This window comes from Podarcis filfolensis (genome assembly GCF_964270895.1).
Source record: "Podarcis filfolensis genome assembly, chromosome: 1".
Lineage (NCBI taxonomy): Eukaryota > Metazoa > Chordata > Lepidosauria > Squamata > Lacertidae > Podarcis > Podarcis filfolensis.
Window position 1 is genome coordinate 88,907,100 of NC_139604.1, and position 13,652 is coordinate 88,920,751.

General features: G+C 44.3%; 1 protein-coding gene and 2 long non-coding RNA genes across 11 annotated transcripts in view; 1 reads left to right on the forward strand and 2 right to left on the reverse strand.

Moving 5' to 3' along the window:
- Positions 1–4,547, reverse strand: part of LOC310759085 — a 54,857-nt gene extending 50,310 nt beyond the window's left edge. Inside the window, exon 1 of the long non-coding RNA XR_014546197.1 lies at positions 4,476–4,547. This is a non-coding gene — a long non-coding RNA (uncharacterized lncRNA). The remainder of the gene's footprint in view (positions 1–4,475) is intronic.
- RAD51B (RAD51 paralog B) overlaps positions 1–13,652 on the forward strand; it is a 314,446-nt gene that overhangs the window by 291,324 nt on the left and 9,470 nt on the right. The gene's annotated exons all lie outside the window — the stretch shown is intronic.
- Positions 5,451–13,652, reverse strand: part of LOC310759103 — a 60,991-nt gene continuing 52,789 nt past the window's right edge. For both annotated transcript variants that reach the window (XR_014546214.1, XR_014546215.1), the window contains one exon: positions 5,451–6,373. This is a non-coding gene — a long non-coding RNA (uncharacterized lncRNA). The remainder of the gene's footprint in view (positions 6,374–13,652) is intronic.

A 13,652-nucleotide genomic window follows, 5' to 3' on the forward strand; every position in this document is an offset into this window, starting at 1 on the left:
CATGAATTTACCCTCCAGTGTATTACACCAGGGATTAACTCTTGACATTCTTCTCACTGTGTGCATGTCCTCTCTTTTTTCTCTTTTGCTTGCTGTTTGTTTTTGTTCCATTTCCCCCCTCTTATTTAAGACACAGATTATTTTTCCAACCTTTGCATGTGGTAAAAACATAAGAGAAATGCACACATACATATTTAAGCAGATGATTTAAGAGCTCGAGTTCCCAAGGGTGGAACTATCAGCATAGAAATACATTCTTATTCCTCTGTCAGTGTAATCAACCTTCGCTGAAACAAAAAAACTTAATAAGATATAAAAATTCAAAACTTTCTCATCCCTCCCAAGCAAAATATAATAGACCCAGACTGCACGTAATGTGCGGGTTGCAGGAGAGGAGATTGCAGCTGCTGCCTTCCTCCCCAGGTTCTCCTGCTGCTCAGTGCTGAGCCATGGTTTGGCTTGATCAGCAGGAGGTCCAAACCCAGGTTCAAGCTGTAGACCAGGGGTGTCAAATTCAAATTCATCGGGGGCCGCATCAGCAGTTTGGTCACCCTCAAAGGGCCGGTTCGAGTTTGAGTGTCTTCAAAGCCCATGACACCTTTAACAGCTGGATTAAGTAATGCAGAGCTTCTGGCTCATGGAACACTACACCTTGATTTCATTTGAATACATATATGAATATAAAAATTGTTTCCTGTTTGGCTTGGTGTTTAAGTTACACAAGATGTGCAGGTTTTAATTTTTCTCATTCCCCAAATTTTAATCGAGCATTTGTTTGGATTTTTTCCCCTTTGCTACCTACCCTAAACCTTTGAGGAGGGCGGGAACTGATGGCCGGACCCTGTAATAACATTGAGGAACAAATTGCATGAAATAAACCAATTCCTTATCAGCGTTTTTCCCATATATAAACCAATATAAACCAATTCCTTATCAGCTTTTTTTCCTTATATAAATTTTTGCAACACGCACCCTGCGGAAGCTGCACCTGACGTTATTTACGTATCGAATTTGCTTTTGAATCGCGAATCCCCAGAGGCAAAGGATGCTGTTCATTGGGCAGCGCGGAAACGCGCCTAAAGAAATAAATAAAGGAAAGCAAAGCAAAAGCACGCTGCCCCAAGTATTCACAGGGCGCGCTCCTGAAATGCAAGCGCGCTCTCAGTCTCCCTCTCTCCAACGCGCGCGAAGCCGGCTCTGCCCTTTTCCGCGTTCCACCTCACGCAGGCGCGCTGCGCTCCCGCCGGGACTTATTTCACCCCGGCGAGCCCGAAAAGAAGTTGAGAGCAGCGGCGGCAGCCTCCCATATCCAACCCCGCCCTCGCCATGTCAAATAAGTCTCGGCTAGGTAGCTGGAGGAGGGGGAGGTCTGCGCCTGCGCAGAAGGGACCCAAGGCGCCCTGCACGCGCGCCGCAGCCCAAGCTTCCCTCACAGATATATATAGACCAGGCTACACGGGCCACATGACGAGGTCTCGCGGGCCGGATTCGGCCCGCGGGCCTTGTGTCTGACACCCGTGCTGTAGACCAAGAACAAGCCTTTGTTCTATAATGGAAGGAGAGCCTACTTATGCCCTTCCTTGTGCAACTGCTGCAAAACTGCCCTGTAGGGTTGGCCAGCTGCCTCCGGCCAGCTACTCACTGCCACAACCACTCCCTTTCACACTTATAGCTCACAGATGAGACAGAACTGTAAAATACTAAAAACCCAGGCTCCCAAGACAATGCACTCTGTGTTTCCTAGCCAGATTCCTCTCAGTTTACTCAGGACAACAGGGCTGGCATCCAGCTGCCTCTCCCACCCTAGGATTCCACGCAGCCTGCTCTTTTCTCGATGAAACCTCCTTTTTTGCCCTAGCGGCATATGCCCAGTGGCCAGGTATGTGGGATATTATCCGAACCGTAGTGTTTTGCAAAACCACACTTCAGCACCCAACAGCCAAATTATATGAATTTTTATTAAGAATAAAAAAGAGAAATCAGATTAAAAATAAACTGATCTCTGTAAGCTCACTCCTTATGCTGACCTACTTACTTAGAATCACAGAATTGTAGAGTTGGAAAAGACCCCAAGGACCATCTAATCCAGGGGTCCTCAAACCTTTTAAACGGGGCCGGTTCACTGTCCCTCAGACACTGTTGGGGGCTGGACAGGAAGTTTTGGAGAGTGGGCTGGCACGCTCGCGGGAGCTGGGCACCTCGGAAGCCGGGAGCCTGCAGGAGCTGGCCAAGTGTGGCGCGCACTGCCCAGTGCACCTCTCCAAGGAGCACGGAGATGGAGACAAGGACAAGCTGGTGCCTCACTGCAGCTGCTGCCCCATGCAGGCGTTTCCACCCCTTCGTCCTCCTGCTCCCCGGAGGTGAAGGCCGCCACCTGGGCCACTTCACCGCTGGCCTCATTGTCCTCCACCATCACATCGGCCGCCAATGGGAGCGCCACGGCGGCCCCACGAGCCCTAGCCCAGGCTGGCTGTCCTCCAGGAACGGCACTGCCACCCCCCGCACGGGGATGAAGAGTGGCAGCAGCCACAGGAGCACCAGGGCGGTGGTGGGATGAATAGGCCGAGTGGTGGCGTCTCTGCAAATCAAACGCCGTGCCTGGTTTACCTCAGCACGGCACGGTGTTTGATTGGCAGAGATGTCCCTGCACCACGCTGAGGTAAACCAGGCGTGGCGTTTGATTGGCAGGGATGCCGCCACTTGGCCTCTTCCTCCCGTTGCCATCGTCTGGAGTCTCGGCTTCGTGGCAGGTTCTTAAATGGCCGGGCAGGCCAGATTTAGAACCCTGGCAAGCCTGACTCGGCCTGGGGGCTGTAGTTTGCCGACCCCGATCTAGTCCAACCCTATGCGATTCAGGAATCTCAACTACATCATCATGACAGATGGCCATCCAACAGACTGCTTCTCTTGCATAATTCCACAAGCCACCCATTTCCCCCATGAAAACAGAGTCAATCTTGCATCCCTCTGGTATAAAGCTCTGCCTTTATTGTGCTATAGTCATGTATTTGGCAATATCCTGCCCCACATTAGCTTCTGGAATAGTTGTGTTAGTTTAATATAACAGTTTCCTTTTTAAAAATGTGTTTATTCTCACAATGGGTTGGTTGTATTAATTATATAAAATTTGCAATTGAAACACATTCAACAATGTCTGCTGCCCATATAGGCAGATTTGAGGGGGATATATGACTACAGTAGCATTAAAAAAATATATCTCCACCTCCCTGCAAATTTCACTAAAGGACAAAATAGAGCAGCGATTTCCCAGGAACTGGAAGTGAAAGGAGGAACTGTTGGAGTGTTTGTTTCTGGTTAAACTGAATGTGATGTGGAAGTATTTTTCCTATCATAAAAGCAGTGGCAGGGGAGGGAGTTGACTGAGGCTGCGGCAATTGAAGGGGTGTTAACTCTTTCCTCTGTGCTGTTCCTCCAAAGTCAATCTCTCTTCCCAGGTGGGGGACCAGTTAGGATGGCCCACTCCCAAGAGACTGGTGAATCTGATAGATTCCTGACTGCTCTGACAGGCTTTCCGGTGGATAGAGCAGGTGATCCTGCTGAGGCTCTAGTCTCACTCCTGTGGACTCATTCAAACACCGTAAAGCTCACTTTGCTCTGTCATGGTCGATGAAACAGACTGGATGAGGGCTGGAGCATAAGTGGCATCAATCTCCCTCTAGAACCAACCAAACATGTGCTCAAGCTTATAACTGAGCCTGCCACATGGCTGAGGGAACAGCAAAGAGATCCTACTTTGCTGCCTCCATTGCATTGCTATGTTGGAGTCACAGCAGCATTCTGTTTGGAAATAGTGTTAAAGGACAGAATGCGAGTCTGTCCCTTCTGACAATTTCAGTTTATCCTGGAGTTACCCAACCTAACAGCATCATCAAGGAACCACCCAGCAGAGTTGTTCCATGTAGTTCAGAGGAGGCCAGACCTCTGGAGCACACAGTGTCTCCCTAGCTGGCTAAACACTTGGAAGACAATGCTGCTTGGCTCCACAGTGGTTTAGAGACTGGTATTGTGGCAGCGTGTGCTGACATGTCCAACCGAACATCCAACCCAGTGTTGTGGGATTAATTCCAGTTCATGGGGCCTGACTGGATACTACCTGATCAATGATGGATTACTGCAGGGCACTGTATATAAGGCTGTGTTGTTGGTTGTTCCGAGTTGGCAAGGGTCATCTGATGGCAACAAGAAACTGAGCTTTTACTGTCCTTGACCCAGTCCTCTGGAATGCTCAGCCAATAGAGATTCTTGTTTTAATCTTTAAATGTCTGCTGAAAACTTTCGTATGCTGCCAGGCTTGTGCAGGCAATTAATAATTCAGATTTCTGTAATAGTTGATATTTGATTTTAAATATGTGCATGGTTTGCATTGCATATATGTGTGGTTGTAAACCACTTTGATTTTTTTAATGAATAGTGATATATAAATATTTTAATAAATCAATAATAAACACAGATACTTTTTTCTATCCTGTGCCCAATAGCAACTTGAGGAAACTTGGTGAAATTTTATCTGGGGAAACAGAATGATGGGAAGGGTTAACCCCTTTCTCTCAATACAAGAACCCCAATTTAACAAACACACAATAGCAAAACAAAAGACATTAGAAGATCCAAACAGGGATCTCCCACTTCATGTCTAGTTTGGCCTTCCTTTCATGCAGTTCAGAATATTCTGTTTATTTAACCATATAAAAGAGAGTGTTTCAGCTGTGTGGAAAATCAACATGCTCCACAGTACAGAGTAAAAAGAACTTTAGAGGAGCAAGTACTGCAGGCTCGTCTCCAGGAGCCTGCACATCCTTGTGGTCTTGGTATACCATAGTTTGGCTTGCACACCATGCGAACCAGGCTGAAAATGGGTGGTGCAAACCACAGCTTTGCAATATTGCTGAGACTGCAGTGGAAAGAAATTAATAATGATTCCTCCTAGCATTCTAATACCTTTGGATGCAAATAAAGGATAAGCCTTGTCAAGCAATATTTATATTACGTAAGGACACTACAATATAGGATACAGAAGCAACTGTGAAAATTATCAGCATGCCAATCTACTCATTAAAGTGATTATAACCAATGTTTCAATGCTGGAAGGTGAGCAATAACTGCAGATCAGCAACAGGACTTGAGTCTACAGCAGTGTATTAACTAAAATAAAAATCAGTACAACTGTATTGATTCACATACTCTCATTTTTCTGGGTGTAGAAATCTCATTTCTGGTAAAATGAGCAGGCTAAAGAAGAAGAAGAAGCCATGTTCCAAAATATATTGGGAAATCCTGACCCATTCTCAGTCAATTCTGCACGAGTTGCACTTCTGAAGTTTTTATTTGAATTTTAACAGGTACCTCCTGAAATTCTTCAAAATCCCAGAAAAACTGTTTTTCCACTGTCAACTGTGCAACAAAAAATAAATATGTGCAACATGGCAGAAGAATTCCATTTTGACATACCTGAAAGCATATAGTCCGAAAAGCTACTTGTTTCTCAAGCAAATGCAGTTTCATAAAAGAATTCACTTAGCAGGGGTTTTTTAAAAAAAAAATATTTCTGAAATGGGCAAAACAAATGTTTGGATAGGCAGGATTCTGATGAAGTCCTTTGCCTTGTAGTGGGTGAAGAATGACTGAGTTAACTTAACCAGGATTAATGCAAGATAATCTTTCACTGTGTCACGGAGCTTCAGGCAAGTGGATGAATGGGTCTGAATTACACAATGTTGTTTGCTTGCTTTTCCCCTGGAAGAACTGTGGGAGACTTCATAAACATTTAATTAACCGTTTTGTTGCAATGTTTAACCATGTTGTCTGAATACTGATCCACAAATAGCTGTGTTCCCTTAAAGCCACAAGACAGGATCATCAGCAAAGAGAAGACCAGGGGATCCCAGGAGGGGCCTAGTAAATACAAACATTAAAAAAAAGGCAAGGCAAAGGAAGAATACATTTCCTGGAATACAGGACTCAAAGGTCACAAGGTCAGAGGTACTGAGCTTCTCATGCATATCTGCCATTCTCTCCATGTCTGTGCTTGCTCTGAAGAGGGCAAAGATTTAAGGAAAAGTTTTCTAATTTCTCACCCTCCCTTAGTCCTTGCATTCAAAAGTCTATTGAAAGCCTCTTTTAAGTCAGAATGGACACAAAGTGAACTGCCCCAATGCAGAAGTACAATCTAGAATTTTATGCAAGCAAGAAGTTTTGGGTATTTTTTGGTCTGCTACGTTTTGCTGAACTCATTTTCTATGCAACTGCAAGATAACTTTTGTTCTCAAATTTTAAGTCATGATTCTTCTACAAGAACCTCAAGGGGATCTGTGGTATAGTGAGGGAGTGTTGACCTCAGTCGTAGTTGTGGGCCCTGGAAAACAGGGAGAAAGAAGAAACTGAGATTAGATAGTTATCCCGACCCAAGAGAAGAGGACCACACATTATTCAAGGGTTACAGCAGTGAGACTGGCAGTTCCTTATATCAGGCGCAGACACCATAAAGACCCTTCCTAAACTACCCAGGGGACGCGAGTGGCGCTGTGGTCTAAACCACAGAGCCTAGGGCTTGCCGATCAGAAGGTTGGTGGTTTGAATCCCCGTGACGGGGTGAGATCCCGTTGCTCGGTCCCAGCTCCTGCCAACCTAGCAGTTCGAAAGCACATCAAAGTGCAAGTAGATAAATAGGTATTGCTCCAGCGGGAAGGTAAAGGGCGTTTCCGTGCGCTGCTCTGGTTTCGCCAAAAACAGCTTAATCATGCTGGCCACATGACCCGGAAAAACTGTCTGTGGACAAACGTCGGCTCCCTCGGCCAATAAAGCGAGATGAGCATTGCAACCCCAGAGTCGTTCGCGACTGGACTTAACTGTCAGGCGTCCCTTTACCTTTACCTTTAATCTACCCAGAGAGTGGAGACATTGAACAGAAGTAAATGAGCAATGTCAGATTTAGAGGGGTGGGGGCAGTTCCCCAGCACAGGGTGCTGAGCCGAGGAGGCACAAAATGTAGGAGATCCATAATTGAGAAGACCCATTTGGTGGCACCAAATTTTGGCCGCACTCAGGATGCCATATTACCAAAAATTACCTAAGTTCACCCCTGGGGCAAGGTGTCCATTTCCAGGTGCAGAGCAGGGATAGGGAGCCTGTGGCCCTCTAAATGTTGTTTAACTCCAGTTTTCATAAGTCACAGCTAGCATGGCCAATTGCCAGGGATGGTGGGAGTTGTGGTCCAGCAACATCTGGGAGACCACAGATACCTCTTGTTGCTGGGAGGAGAAACAAATGAGCCCACAGAATGCAGCCTGCTAGGAAAGCTGCATGGTTATTGAGCATGGCCACAGTGGCATAATTTTGGAGTAGAACTGAGATGGGTGCACGATACCCCTGGCCCCTGGCTATGTGAGAGCAGTTAATGGGTGCACTCAATGGCTGGAAAAGCGGAACAGAAATTACACAACAGCTATTTTCCAGACTGGAAAAATTGACTACACATGTATCACATAGCATATAAAAGTTACATGTAGTCCTTGGGCTGCAATCGATCACCACTACCAATAAAGTAATCAGATGGCATGTGCGTGCATGCACGCACCCAGACACACCAGTCCTTGCCAAGAAGTCTGCAGTGTGAAGTACAGCATCATGTAACAGCAAGCAAGGGGCACTGGACCTGGGCCATAGAAAGCAGAATTCTGTGCTAAAGCTGGGTAGTAAAATCTCCCTGGCAGATAACTTGTTCCAAAAACTTCTAGAGCATGACGGTGCCATATAGAATGATGCAAACTCCCATCCTCCTTAGGAAATAATGAAGTTCTTAAAGAAGCCAAGGTCCATCTTTGTATTCTCTTGACCTGTTGACACCTCAGATGAGGAAGGGTTGGATCCTGGCAATTGATAAAGCAACTCCTTAGAAGGCTCATGCACTTGGGTGGCATCGCCCAAATGGGTGGCATCTTGGGTAGACATAGGATCCTTCCCCAGATGAGGACCAGTTTGAAGACTCATGATCTTGCCTGTTGAGCAAGCCTGAGAAAGACAGGACTACCCTCCATGTGTCACTGGGAACATAAGTTCACAGTAAGCAAAGTCCCATCTTTCCAGTTACACCTAGCTTGCCAGCTTTGGCCATTCTTGGACCCGCATAGCTTTCTCACAGGGTCCATGCCCTGGTAGCCTCCTGCCTTGACAAGTACAATGATAGATTAAACTGGGGGCTTTAAAACCCCGAAAGCTTGGGAATATAAAGTTAACCTCCTTCCAAGCAGTGGAAGGCTCACCCATGCAATATCCCTTTTCTTTTCTTTTTAAAAAACATTAGCTTAGCTGGCAAAGAGAGAAATGAACACTGGTGTTCGGGGGGCAGAAAGTCAGTTGCCAACAGTGGAATGTCTGAAGTTTGAAGCAAAAATTCTACACTAATCCAACCATGTTTAATTGGCTTTCTCTGAAAGTTAGACAAATTTCTCACAAGGTAGGTTACCCATATTGAATTTCATACTAATGGGACACAGCCATCTTGACTTTACAATGAATACAGCTGGATTGAGATGGGAAAGCAAGATATTTAGAACTTGGGAACTTCTGCTGCTGCAATTGCTGCTCTGTCATCTGATGGATGTAACAGTTATCAGTTACAGTTGTACCTCAGAAGTCGAATAGAATCTGTTCCGGAAGTCCGTTCGACTTCCAAAGCATGGCTTCTGATTGGCTGCAGGAAGCTCCTGCAGCCATCGGAAGCCGAAGAAGCCCCGTTGGACGTTCGGCTTCCAAAAGAACATTTGAAAAACAGAACACTCACTTCCAGTTTCAATCATTCACTTGCTGTAACGTTTGACTCCCAAGGCGTTCGGGAACTGAGGTACAACTGTACTGTGAATATTCGTCATTCTAAACTGTTACTAGAAAGAAAACATATTCCAAACAGAGGGGAAACAAACAGTTCCTAGGTTCCATCTCAGAGAGCGTTCTTTTTAGAAGAAAGTGATTCTTTACGTTTAAAGCCCTGTAAGACTAAAAGTAGCCTGTTCCAAGTGTGTTGTAATTTTCCCGAATATTCGTTTTGTTTTGTTTTGTTTTTTGGAAGCATTCGGCTTTAGGCAGCTTCTTTCAGGAACAGCTTCTGGCACTTACAGGGTGTTTTCTTGCTCATTCAGCCCTTAATGCACTGGGTGGGTCTCTTGTTTCTTCTGCCTTCCAGGCAGCTTCCTCCTAATGCTCCCAGGGCCTGGCTCAGAATTGCAGAGGATTACTCAGGCCAATGGTGTTTGTGGCCTTCAAGACTGTGTGTCTTCAGGGGCCGATAGAGATAAGGGCAGCGGAGGAGGAGGCGGCGTGGGTGGATAGCTAGTCACTGCAGCTGCCCAAAGGCTGAGGGGGAGAGACATTCTTTTGCATGCATTCAGACACACTGCTATTTCCTGCTTTGCTCTCAAAGTGCTCCACCTGCTTTTACTTAACCATTTCCTGATTTCTGCTCCTAGAAATCCTCTGCTGGAGTAGCTGGTCTCTCTCAGAAGTATTACTTAAAACTGGCATGTCTGTGTGCGGCTTTTAAAATGGCAAGTGCTTGTTACCAGTTGATCCATCCAAGAGTATGCCTCTTAAATCCAAACTCTTCTTTAATATAACTTAGTTCAAATGACTAGAATTACATTTACAGCTAGCAACCATCTGCTTATATCTGTATTTTCCGTGTGTTTTTTTCCACAGCATGCAGACTGTTGAAAATAATATGTTGAATCTGCACCGGGATAGTTCAGTGGGTACAGCATGAGACTCATAATTTCAGGGTTGTGGGTATGAGCCCCACATTGGGCAAAAGATTCCTGTATTGCAGAGGGTTAGACTGGATGCCCCCGGGGGCCCTTTCAACTTTACTCTTCTCTGATTCCGTGAACTTGTGCAAAAAATTAAGGAATATAAAAGAGTAAATTTCTCAACAGACTTTTGGAGGGGGAAATGGCATAATTAATCAGGAAGGAAAACCATGCCAGATTGTGGAATATTTACACCATGGAAAAAAGACATTTATAACAAAGTGTTATTAAACATAAAATAATATACTTCTCTGAATGATTCTTTTACTAAGGCAGTGATCCTAAGCGCACGTACCATGGGGCAAGGGTACCTCCAGACAGGGCTTTGTGTCACAAATGCATCGTTTTTAGTGTTTGTACGACTGGCATGTTAACTTCCACACATCCCCCCCCCCAAGTTATGGATATGCATTGCTGTTCATCCACTTACTGTCCACACAGTAGGTGGTGCTTGAAGGAACGTATCCATGCTGTGTATTTTGCCCCTCTCCTCAATACACTTGCCCATTCTGGTCATGCACACAGGTATTTGTGTACTTGTGCAAACACATTAAATAAATAAAGACAAACAGAGAAAGACACCAGAAGAGCGCAAAAGCAAATGTTACCAGCCCTTAGTTATCAATCTTGCTTCACGATTGGCAAAATGGAGACTTGTGCTTTGCAGGGGAGGGGAGCAGCATCCACCCCCTCCAAAATTTCTCCAATGAAAATAGGGACATCCTAAGGCAAAGCGGGACGTTCCGGGATCAAATCAGAAACTGGGACAGCTACTGTAAATCCAGGACTGTCCCTGGAAAATAGAGACACTTGGCGGGTCTGAGCATCCACTTTCATTTGCTGTGGTTGTTGTTGTTGCCAACGCCCCACAAAATGGTACTAATGAGCCTCTACACCAACAGTGACTAGAGATGTATAATAGCTTATTTTTACTTAATTGATTTTCCATATACAGGGAAATCTGGATTAAACTGAAAGGAAAGAAGGAAATAAAGAGTACGGACTGGCATTTTGATAAAGATGACATGGTGTGGGCGCTGTGCAAGAGTTGTAGGCTTGACCTGTAAACTCCAGTCTAGCAATACTCTCATTGAACTTGGTCAAACTGACTTTTGTGTAAGCATGATTAGAATTATGCCTTAAGAAGGCAAATTAGGCTGGGCCACGGTGAAGCATTTTTCTTTCTTAACATAAAACACTTTTGATAATGTGCCATTTTTTGCTTGTGTTTTATTCATACATTTCTAAATGGGGCCAGGTTTAATATTCAGATAATGTTAATCCTCGTTCTAACAGGTATTGGGCCATGCTTGTTCCAGTGCGTACTGCAGAGCCTAAGCCCTGCCAAACCCTTGCATTTTTGTGCAAGTATGTTCCAGATAAGATAAACCATGAGTACACAGTGCTCACGGAGGGCTGAGGGAACCTTTCAGAGTGGGCTTGCAACACTGTATGAAAAGCTTTATGAATTAGAAAGAGCCACTAACACCTTTCCTTTTGTCTACTCTGTATATGCCACCTTGACCCTCATCATATTGTAGGGTTGCCATATTTCAAAAAGTAAAAACCAGGACACCAGGAATTGTTGAGATTCTTTTTAGGAAACCCCAAAGTTCTGGAGCTAGCTATTTATTTATTTATTTATTTATTTATTTATTTATTTATTTATTTATTTCAAAGATTGACTTGCCTAAGATACAGGATTAAGCGCCACATTTCGTAAATTTCCCCCGGACGTCATTTACGCCTTTGAGATCTGGATGTATGGCAGCCCTATCATATTGTCAAAGCAAGCATCAAAAGACTCTATGTTTTATTTTCCAAGCAAGCATCAAGACTATTGGCTTCAGAAGTCATTGTAGCCTATGCTGGAGCTGAGCCAAAGGGGGGAAAGTGCTGAATCATAGAATCATAGAGTTGGAAGAGACCACAAGGGCCATCGAGTTCAACCCCCTGCCAAGCAGGAAACACCATCAGAGCACTCCTGACATAGCATAGACAGTATCTCCAGCATAGGCTACAATGGCTTCTGAAGCCAATAGTCTTGATGCTTGCTTGGAAAATAAAACATAGAGTCTTTTGATGCTTGCTTTGACAGTATCATCTAGCATAGACAGTATCTATTGTCTCGTGAATACCATATGCCCCAGTTCCCACATGTTTCATCTAACCAGAAAGCACGTTGTTTTCTCATTGGATCCATCCACCTGTATATGGTTTTCCATAATGATTTTCCACTTGGGTCCTCTTTAAGTCTTATTATGTTGCCCAAATTCCAAACTTTTGGACCATTTAGTTTTCCATAGAGTACTGCCCCCCAACATTTTGATGGCTTGTGCACACATTTAGAGTATATCCTGGCAAGATTTCCATATGATTTGTACCTTGAAATATTTGTGCAGTCCCCACTTTACCTTGCACGTTCCTCTGGGTTTTCTTTACATCCAAGCTTATTATATTGGCACAAACCTTCTATATTATGCACCAGTTTCTCCCATGCAAGCCACAGGCTAGTAGCTCTTTATACATCAACACACACACACCACCTCTCAGTGTAAACAGCAAGCGAGTCTGTCAGAGATCAGATGCTACATAACTCTCGGAAACTCCATGATTGAGATACATTAGGAAAAACACTAACAAAGCAGTCTTTTCCTATTCACATGGGTGGGGAAATTAGAAAGCTTTTTCTCTTAAAGTAAGTGCTGAACTGCTTAAGTGGCTGTGCTGCTCTGCTAAAGCCTTCACTACTGCTCATACTGTCATTTGTGCAAGCATGTGGGAGTGAGGTCATTGCGTACACATAACCAATGGTTAGGTCACATGCAGTATACTTTTATTATGACTCAGCCACCAAACGCCACGCATCTCAGCATCAGAGAAATTTCTTAATAAGTTTTGGGGTTTTATGCCTGAGTTTGTTGCTGACTGTAACAGAGGAGAGGAATGGGATTGCAAAAAAAATTAATTACATAAATAATCAGGTAAAGGTTTTGCAAGGTGTAGTTTAATGGGCTCGATTGAAGCGGGATAAATTATCCCTCTGGTCATAACTAGAGCAATCAAACTGAGGCATATAAAAAGGTCACTGAGTCCGTCTTATTCTACAATCTCAGAGTAGCCTCTTTATTCCATAGACAGATAAAAACAGAACCCATAGCAAATGTTAACATTCTGATAGAGATCTTGCTTACAATAATAAATTACTGTTGGGTGACACCTAATAGGTCAAGCAGTCCTGTGTTCTATTTTTGTCTCTCATGTCTCTCTCCCTGGCCCAACCAGCTCAGGAATCTTCTCCAGAGTTAATCTGTTGCTGTTGTTGTTTTCCCAGTGGTGTTTAAAAACAATGTGTTTTACAACTTTCCAGTGGGAAGGACATTAAGCTCATTGCTAAGGTTACTCCCATTACAGTGTTTTGGCAATAGGAAAAAGTCTTATTTCAGAACTCTTTAGTAGACCAGAATTCTGATCCCTCTTTTGGATTATAGTTGCCCTACAGCTATGCCTACTTAGCAGTGGCAGTGCTAGCAATATGTCTGAAACATTAGTTCCAAAACATGAACAAGGCAAAAGCTTCAGGTTAGCTGCTAGACTCCAGGTACTTTGGTCAATAACTAGTTAATCTAGTATGATGATCTCATAGTCTTACTGGCTGGTGATATGGCTGATAATGCTGAGAGGACAGCAAAGAAGACAAATGCTTCTCTTTTTATTTTTAAACACACTTGCTCCCTTTCTTCTTGCAGAGTCCACATGCTACCCTCTCCCCAACTTTCCAGTGGACACACAGGGCTTCACTATTAGATTCACCACGGGCCCTGTGACTCTATG